The 9183-nt window shown below is 42.3% G+C and overlaps 1 pseudogene; it reads left to right on the top strand.

The window, feature by feature from the left end:
• Positions 1–8049, top strand: LOC127423199 (meiotic recombination protein DMC1/LIM15 homolog; annotated as a pseudogene).
• Positions 8050–9183: the final 1134 nt, after the last annotated feature.

Below are 9183 nucleotides of genomic sequence, written 5' to 3'. Positions count from 1 at the left end.
GATTTTTCCAGCGGTCCTTCGGGTTTAAACGTGAGGTAAAAGGTAATTTATATTCATTTATTTTTGTCAACAAGCGTTATTGAACACCCTTATAACGAGAAACACTAGACTAACTGTTAATTTGATTGGAAGTAAAGATTCGTACAGCCAGTTAACAGGTACCTGGTTAAATTGTAAAAAATAATAATCTAGATACTTACTGACTGATTCAGTTAACTAGCCATCGAAACAATATATATTATTGTAAGCATTCTTTTAACCCATTCATAGTATGAAGGGTGTGATGGACCAAGCTTTGGAGGATGAGGCGGGCTTTCAGGGTGATGAGGTAATTCACATTCATGTTTATATAATACAACCTCTTTTAAAATGAATTTAACCATGTAACTTTATTTTGCAGCTTATTTGCCTTTTACTTGTTTCTGTATAAAATGATGATTTTGTTCTTATAAAAATGCCCACAGGAATCCTTTTTTCAAGACATAGAGCTCTTACAGAAGCAAGTCATTGTAAGTAAAGTGACTTGGGTAGTTAAATAATGTAGTTGTTATGGAAAAATATGAACATTTAATATTGATTCATGTCCCTCTCCATTAAGAACATGGCTGACATTAAGAAGCTGAAGTCCGTGGGGATTTGTACTGAGAAAGGAATCCAGATGACCACACGCCGTGCTCTCTGTAATGTAAATGGACTATCTGAGGCCAAAGTGGACAAAATAAAAGTAGCGGCTGGAAAGTTGCTGGTAATTTGATGTGACCTCATTAAATGTATTAGCGTAATAATTGTCTTTGTGTACCTAATTTGATTATTTTGTCTTTAAAATTCCATGCAGTTTTGTGGATTTCAAACAGCTTCCGAATACAGTGTGAAAAGGAAAGAAGTATTCCACATCTCAACTGGCAGTTTGGAATTTGAGTAAGAAAAAAACCAACCCTTTTATTGCTCTAAAACCAACAAGCAGTCCACATGACACCTGTATTTTCATGCAAGTTTTAAAAAACATGTATCTGAAAAAAATCTTATACCTGCTGCATATGAAAGGAGAATGCCTTTTCATTTAATTTCTTGATTAGTAAACTCCTTGGAGGAGGTGTAGAGAGTATGGCCATTACTGAATCTTTTGGCGGTAGGGTGCTTTTTGATGCTCTGTTATCTTTCATATTCACTTGCATTGTTTAGGAGGCCTGAAATGAAATCCTAAAAGTCTTAAATTCTGTTTTGATGAAGAAAGAAACTCAGATACATCTTGGATGGCCTAAGGGTGAGTAAATTATCAGCAAATTTTCATTTTTGGGTGAACTATCCCTTTAAAACTTTTACAAAGATGTACAAAAGCTTTTTCAGTGTTTTAACAATAAATCATTTTCATTGAACACTAGATCTGTTGAACACAGGACAGTCCAAAATTTTAAAGAGAGCCACAGGGAAAGATACAAGATAAAAAGATATTAAAAAATGACTAAATATGATAACATGATGATTGATATGAAAAAAAAATGTTATGTTGCACTTCTAAAACATTTTTGCACTTCTGTTTTTAAAGTTTAGTAATCGCACAAAGCCATATTGCAATTTCAATCTTAATTCAATCAATCATGCAGCATTAATGGATATCATACCGATATCTCAGAAGTCAAAGTCTGCTGGTTTCAAAGCATTTTGGATGATTTCCCTCATCATGTAGCCTATAGGTAAGATCCGCTTTCACAACGGCCACGTCCATTTATTATGTTTTTTCCATATTAGTGTGAGAACGAGACAGAATAAAAATTAAATATTACATGTTTTTAGGAGTGCCAACCCTTATTGTGCCTATTTATTATTTCTGGATTGTGCATTTGGAATCACAGAGTTTTTACAAAGTGTCTTACTAATTAATTATACATAAACCATTGGTTTTACATATCAGCAATTTCATGTTTATTACCGATATGCCGATGGTTTTAATTTGGTCAAAAACTGGCCGATAAATATCGACAGCCGATATATCTGCGCATCCCTAATTTTTAAATGTAATTTTACTTTTGAGTATAGCAGGCTAGCTGATGAAGTGCCATAGAGTGTTTTGATCTGTCTGTCACCAAATGGAATTATTAGACTTTGTTGCAGCCAAGTTTCATGAGGAGGGAGGTGTCTTCAAGCTACTGGTAAATCCGAGACACTTAATCCTATCAATATAAACTTGCCAAAGTGTTCTCCTGTGTACAATATATATATATATTTACATAATCTTGTGGCCATCAACAATTGGTTTTCCACAGATAATAGACTCAATCATGGCTCTTTTCTGGGTGGACTTCCCTGGAAGAGGTGAGCTGGCTGAGAGAGAGCAGAAGCTTGCACAAATGCTCTCTAGAGTGCAGAAGATCTCTGAAGGTCTGTTTTTCTTTGCAAAAGATATTCACTGCCATTCACACTTACTCCTGACATTGAACTTGATAATGGTCTGTTTTATCGACCGTGAATTAAGCTTATTGTCTTAAAGGAATAGTTCACCCAGAAATGAAAATTCTCTCATCATTTACTCACCCTTATGCCATCCCAGATATGTATGACTTTCTTTCTTCTGCAGAACACAAATGAAGATTTTTAGAAGAATATCTCAGCTCTGTAGGTTCATACAATGCAAGTGAATGGTGACCAAAATTCTGAAGCTCCAAAAAGCACATAAAGACAGCATAAAAGTAATCCAAATGATTCCAGTGGTTAAATCCATATATTCAGAAGAGATAAGATAATTGTGGGTGAGAAACAGATCAATATTTAAGTCCTTTTTTACTATAAATTCTCCTCCCTTCCCAGTAGGTGGTGATATCCACAAAAAATGTGAATCACCAAAAACAAAAGATGAAAGTGAAAGTGGGTATTGATCGTAAAAAAGGACTTAAATATTTATCTGTTTCTCGCCCACACCTATCATATAGCTTCTGAAGATATTTAACCACTGGAGTCATATTAATTATTTTTATGCTGTCTTTATGTGCCTTTTGGACCCTCAAATATCTGGCCACCATTCACTTGCATTGTATGGACCTACAGAGCTGAAATATTGTTGTAAAAATCTTCGTTTGTGTTCAGCATAAGAAAGAAACTCATACATGTCTGGGATGGCACGAGGGTCAGTATATTATGAGAAAATTTTCATTTTCGGGTGAACTATCCCTTTAACTTGTTCGACTGACTACCGCTTGTGCAATAAAATCTGTCATTTGTGGAATATAGAGTACAACGTTGCAGTGTTTGTTACCAATTAAATGACTGCAGATCCAGGAGCTGGAATGACGTAAGTATAGAAACACTGCGGTTACGTACGTAACCTTGGTTCCCTGAGACGAAGGTAACGAGACATTGCGTTTATTAACACATATGGGAGTGCCTTCTTACACGTCCTAGTTGAAACCTCTCTACATTAACGCCAGTATTCTAATATTGGCTATGGTGTTTGAGCCCTACCTGTTTTGGCGTGAAACTGTCCGCTATAAAAACAGGTACACAAACACCATTTCCTCAGAATTTCTGACTGAGAACAGGGAGTGCATCACTCGTGCCTCAAGAACTCTGAGTCTTGTAGTGCGGCTCGCTTTCACAATGTCTTGTTCCCTTCGTCTCAGGGAACCGAGGTAATGTACATAACTGAGACGTTCCCTTAAGACTCAGTACACTTGACATTGCATTTATTAACGCATATGGGGAACTGAATCCCATCACGCTGCACTACACGACATAACCTCCCAGAAAGGAAGCATGATGCCACAGTCTGGTGGGATGGCGACCGACATGAGTATGCTGCAGTGAGTGACCCTCGTGTTGGGCCTGAAGGTGAACCACCTGCGCTCTGAAGGGGCATGGTTAGGACCTTAGGCACATAGCATTTTCTGGGTTTGACAGTGGTTTTTGAAAGACCAGGGCCAAACTCCAGACATGAATTATCAATTGATAGCGCATGCAGGTCACCGACCTGCTTTACTGAGGCCAGAGCCAGCAGTAGTGCAGACTTAATGGAGAGCATGCGCAAATCAACAGAGTCCAAAGGCTTGAAGGGGGGCCCTGCGAGAGCATTTAGGACTAAAGTTAAGTCCCAAGTCGGGACTTAGCCGGGCGAGGTGGGTTTAATTGTCTTGCTCCTTTAAGGAACTTTATGATTAAATCATGCTTGCCTATAGAGGCGCTGGCTTCATGTGCGTGATACGCAGATATAGTTGCCACATACACTTTGAGCATTGCGGCGGGATATAGTGATGCGCATGCGCATGCGCTCTTGGCGCCAAGCATGTCGTGGCACATGGTGCTTCAGCCAGCACTGAAGAGGTCTCATGTGTAAGAGACCTAATGGAATGACGGCAGATGCCGCTGCCATAAATCCCAATGCTTAATGAAACAGCTTCAGTGGAAGTGTTCTCCCCAGTTTGAACTGAGACAGACACTGTTGAATGGCCTGAATGTGCTCGCTCGTGTGGTGCGGGCGCCCGCTCGTGGAGTCGAGGTGGCTGGGGGAGAGCGTGCTCTTCGCCCAGTTCACATTGAGGCCCAAGCTATTTTGGTTTGTTTACCGTATGATATAATGCGTCGCTCACTATAGGGAAGTGGTTGCGCATAATGTGTGTGCTTTGAAGAGGAAAAGGGCTCTTTATTGAGAATGTGTGAGCATTTCGTGCATTTGCAATGAATGCTGTATTCTTTTTTTTGCATTTTATTGCATTTATTTGAGTGCAAGACACAAGAACAACATTTTGAACAACATTATGAACAACAATATTCCTTTCCTGACAAACAGTAGTGGGGAGATGGGGAACAGTGTTTTGTGTCTCCAATCGAGCCTTTTTTGGAGCAGACCCGGAGGGAACCACGGCTCTGCTTTCCGCTTCAAAGGTTGTGCCCATCAGGAGCACTTTTGCTGCGTGTGCTGATACGCAGGTGCTGGTGTGGCAGTAGGTATGGGGCTTTTATTCGGGCACTGGCTTGAAACAGAGCGAGGGCGAACCGGCTGTGATATACTCCGCTTGGGCATAATGTATCTCATCCTGTGACTGCTGCTGAGTCACGCTCAGCAAACTTATTCACAGAGCCGCCAAAGAGGCCGGCTGGAGACACTGGAGCATCCAACAGAGTGGCTTTTTCCTTATCACTCATTTCTGTCAGCCATATATGTCGATCCAGAACTGCCAGGTTGCCCATGGACTTGCCGATGGCCTGCACAGTGACTTTCGTGGCATGCAGCACTAAGTCTGTAGTGGTACGGAGATCTTCTAATTGTCTCTGGATCGAAGCCATGCTTGTCCATTTGCTTGATGAGCTTGGCTTGAAATACCTGGAACACTGCCATTGTGTGGAGTCCTGATCCAGTTTGTCCTGCCGCTGAGTAAGCTTTTCCCACCAGTGTGGACGTTTATCGACACAGTTTGGAAGGATGTATGGGGCGTGATTTCCACGGCCTGTTACTCGTTAGGCAGAGGTGTGCTGCTACCGCCTCCTCCACAGGGGGTAGTTTGGCACAACTGTTTTCTTCCCCATGAACTACATTAAAGAGGATGGCATCACTGCACGAGCACGCCGAGAAGGGCGCGCGCCAGGACAGTTCTTTATGAACTTCGGGGAAGAATGGGGCAGATCTGTGGGACGCTGCCTTTTGACGTCGTTTGGACTGCAGGAATCATTCATCCATTCAGGCGAGACTGTTCAGGTTCCTCTGGGGTAGACCACTCAAGGTGAAGCTCTTCGATCGCCCTTGTAAGGACGTGGAGCATTTCCCTGTTAGTGGCGCGTGCATGTTCCTCGCCCTCGCTGGGGGGAGGGGTGGCAGCATCATCTACTGACCACTCACCTGATGCAGCGAGAGACATAACATCATCATTATTATCCCCAGCGTCAGAACCGCTGAACGAGATGAGGCCACCCGCTCTTTCAGAAGGCCGGAGCTCGTCTTGCACATAGCGTATTGGAAAACATGCGTGTAGCGTGGAGGAGGGCGGGGCCGAGCCGGAATGACACACGCCCGGACCCCAATCAGCCTGATGAGGCGAGCGAGGGATAAAGGCGACTGAAGATGGTCATTCGAGAGAGAGAGAGAGAACTATAGGCAGCTGCCCTGTATGAGTTTATGTTTGTGTGTTTTTGTTTAAGTTTATCATTAAACTTTATTCATATTGTCAAGCCGGTTCTCGCCTCCTCCTTTCCCTTATAACTCCTTTACATTGGTGCCGAAACTGGGAGGGAGGAGGGAAGACCGCCGTCCGCGAGGGGAGGAGGGAATCGACTCCCCGACCGCCTGGGGGTCGGAGGTTTGACTCCGGTCTGCCCGGGGAGGAGCGGCTGTCGTCCGCCTGAGAGGGTGGAGGAGCGATCGAGGACCATGCAACGGCGCATCAGAGAACTGGTTAGTGAGTTTCTTTTTCTCTCTCTCCTCCTTCCTGGGTTTCGGCACCAATGTAAAGGAGTTATAAGGGAAAGGAGGAGACGAGAACCGGCTTGACAATATAAATAAAGTTTAATGATAAACTTAAACAAAAACACACAAACATAAACACATACAGGGCAGCTGCCTGTAGTTCTCTCTCTCTCTCTCGAACGGCCATCTCCGGTCACCTTTATCCCTGCTCGCCTCATCGGGCTGATTGGGGTCCAGACGTGCGTCATTCTGGCCCGGCCCCGCCATCCTCCGCACTACAATGCGCTTCATAGAGTTTGAGGGGCTCGCAGGGCTTGTGCTACCACGAGGACCACCTCAAAGTCATCCTGCTCGACCTCGCAGCCCCGCCGTGCCTCCTTGCGTGAATCCTCGGGTATCACAGAAGAGGCGGGTGGGAGGGCGCATGAGGCTGAATCGTCCCTCAGAACGAGGGTGATTCACGAGCGAAGCGTCTTGAGACTCATGCCCTCACAGTGAGGACAGTCTGTCTCCATGAGAGCTGTCTCTGCATGGGCACGGCCCAGACAGTAAACGCAGATCTCGTGCTGATCTGACGGTGGGTTGTGCCTCTCACACAAGGAACATGTACGGAACGACATCTTAAGAAAGACGTGAACACGTAAGTGACTCTTTTAGATATATACATATATAAATAAATATATATTTATATTTATATCACACAATATACATACAATTGCTTTGTAAGGATACACAAACCCTGCCGAAGCGCTGCGGGGAATCAGGATGCTGAGGCCCGTTCAACAGCGAAGCATTAAGCGGCGAGGCGGTGTGATGTTCGCCGGAGCACTGCAGGGGAGCGGAAAGTCTTCCCGTGAAGATTCCGCCCGCTGACTCGTGTATATCGACGGTGAAGGTAGAGGGTTTCTAGACAAGAGATGATCGCTGTCTTGAAGGAAGAAATTCTGAGGAAATGGTGTTTGTGCACCTGTTTTTATAGTGGACAGTTTTGCGCCAAAACAGGCGGGGCACAAACACCATGGCCAATATTAGTGTATTGGTGTTATTGTAGAGAGGTTTCAACTAGGTCATGTAAGAAGGCACTCCCCATATGCGTTAATAAATGCAATGTCAAGTGTACTGAGTCGTAAGGGAACAATAATTAAAGATAGGAACACGAAACAAGTGCTACACATCCATGAAAAGGGATTAATGGAAAATTTTAAACAGCCTCACTGCTAATCAACCTAACTGGAAAAAATTAACTCTTAGATTTCAAGCAGATCCCAAAAAGCCTATCGGAGGACACATACTGGCGCATGCCTCCACCACGCGTATCAGCTTGAGAAAAGGATGAACTGAATTGAGAATTGCCAAGATATTTGATAGGTAATAAACTTCTCATTTGTTTAATTTGCTCAATTAAGATAAAGAGAACATGATAAGCATAACATAATCTTTTCAAATGATGTCATTTACTGGTGTTTTATAAAATATTTATTCAATATTAATATTTACAGTTAGTAATAATTATAATATTACACATATATGAACATATTTGATTGTTATAATTCAAGCTATTTGGTTAAAATGCTTGCAGCTTAAAACTTCTTGTTTTTTACAGCCCAGACATGCCAGAAAATGAAGCTACCTTTGCCATTACTCCTGGAGGAATGGTATGAAGGTATTTTTGGAGCAAATCAACTGAGCGCCTGTGACAGTGGAATTTGTAGTTGTAGAGATTAGCCATCTACAGACGCACAAATCACTTTTGCTCCATATTTTACACAGATATGTGGTGCAAAAGGGAGAGCGCACGAAACTTGTCATTTGCAAGCGAAAAACAGTGTTTGAGACTCGTAGTATAGTAGATAAATACTAATATAGAATAGCTTTGTGTGTGACTCAGGAGAGGGCATATGAGTTTACTAGAAGTGTGGACTTTGTGTGACCCAGGAGAGGACATATGAGGACTAAAAGTGCTGATGTTACAAGAAACGCTCAGTGCACTAAGCTGTAGCAGAAATGCTGCAAGAAATACTCTTGTGTCCTCAGCTGTAAGCACAGAACAATGGTACTGAGTCATGAGAAAGCTCTGGGAAAGTACAGCAAAGTCAAAAAATTAACACAACCAATAATTAAAGTAACTGAATGTATATTTTCATGATAAATTAATTTAAAATGTTATTTTTGAATTTAAAGCCAGGTTCCCACCACTGAAAAGAGGTTAGAGGCTCTGTGAAATAATGGTGGGAAACAGAATCCATTGGATACAAAAGATATTAAGATGGCGTAGGCATGAGGTAATGCTAGATTACAAACTGTACAAGAACCAAGAGTTTTGACAGAGAGAGTCAGATCTCAGCTGACATCTCGGGTTTGTTGGTATGTTCAATAAACTCTTAACATTTGACACCTGGAACTCCTGACTTTGAGAGTTTTCTTACAGAGAGGGGAAGAAACGTTTTCCACTCTCCACAACAGTAGCAGCAGATTCAAGCAGTTGTAGTTATGTACTTATGTTTGTGCTAGAAAAATATCCAAGAAAAAAATAATTGTGAGAAAATATTCTACAAGTGTGCAACTCTCGTTGGATGATTTCACATACTGATTTGCGGATGAGCAAAAATGTATCCGTGACTTCACGTTTTTTGATGCGGGTGTGTGAATGTGTTTTGCACCATATTCACTGCAGCAACTGTAGAAAAAATGTGAGCATATGAGTTTCTTAATTTGTCATTCATAGAATAGGATTTGTGCACCTGCAATGAAGAATTTGAGAAGGTGTAACTGTTGTGTGTGTTTGTGGGAGAGAG

Source organism: Myxocyprinus asiaticus, chromosome 32 (genome assembly GCF_019703515.2).
Source record: "Myxocyprinus asiaticus isolate MX2 ecotype Aquarium Trade chromosome 32, UBuf_Myxa_2, whole genome shotgun sequence".
NCBI lineage: Eukaryota > Metazoa > Chordata > Actinopteri > Cypriniformes > Catostomidae > Myxocyprinus > Myxocyprinus asiaticus.
Note: the sequence above shows the minus strand (reverse complement) of the source record. Positions and strands in the feature narration are given on the sequence as shown.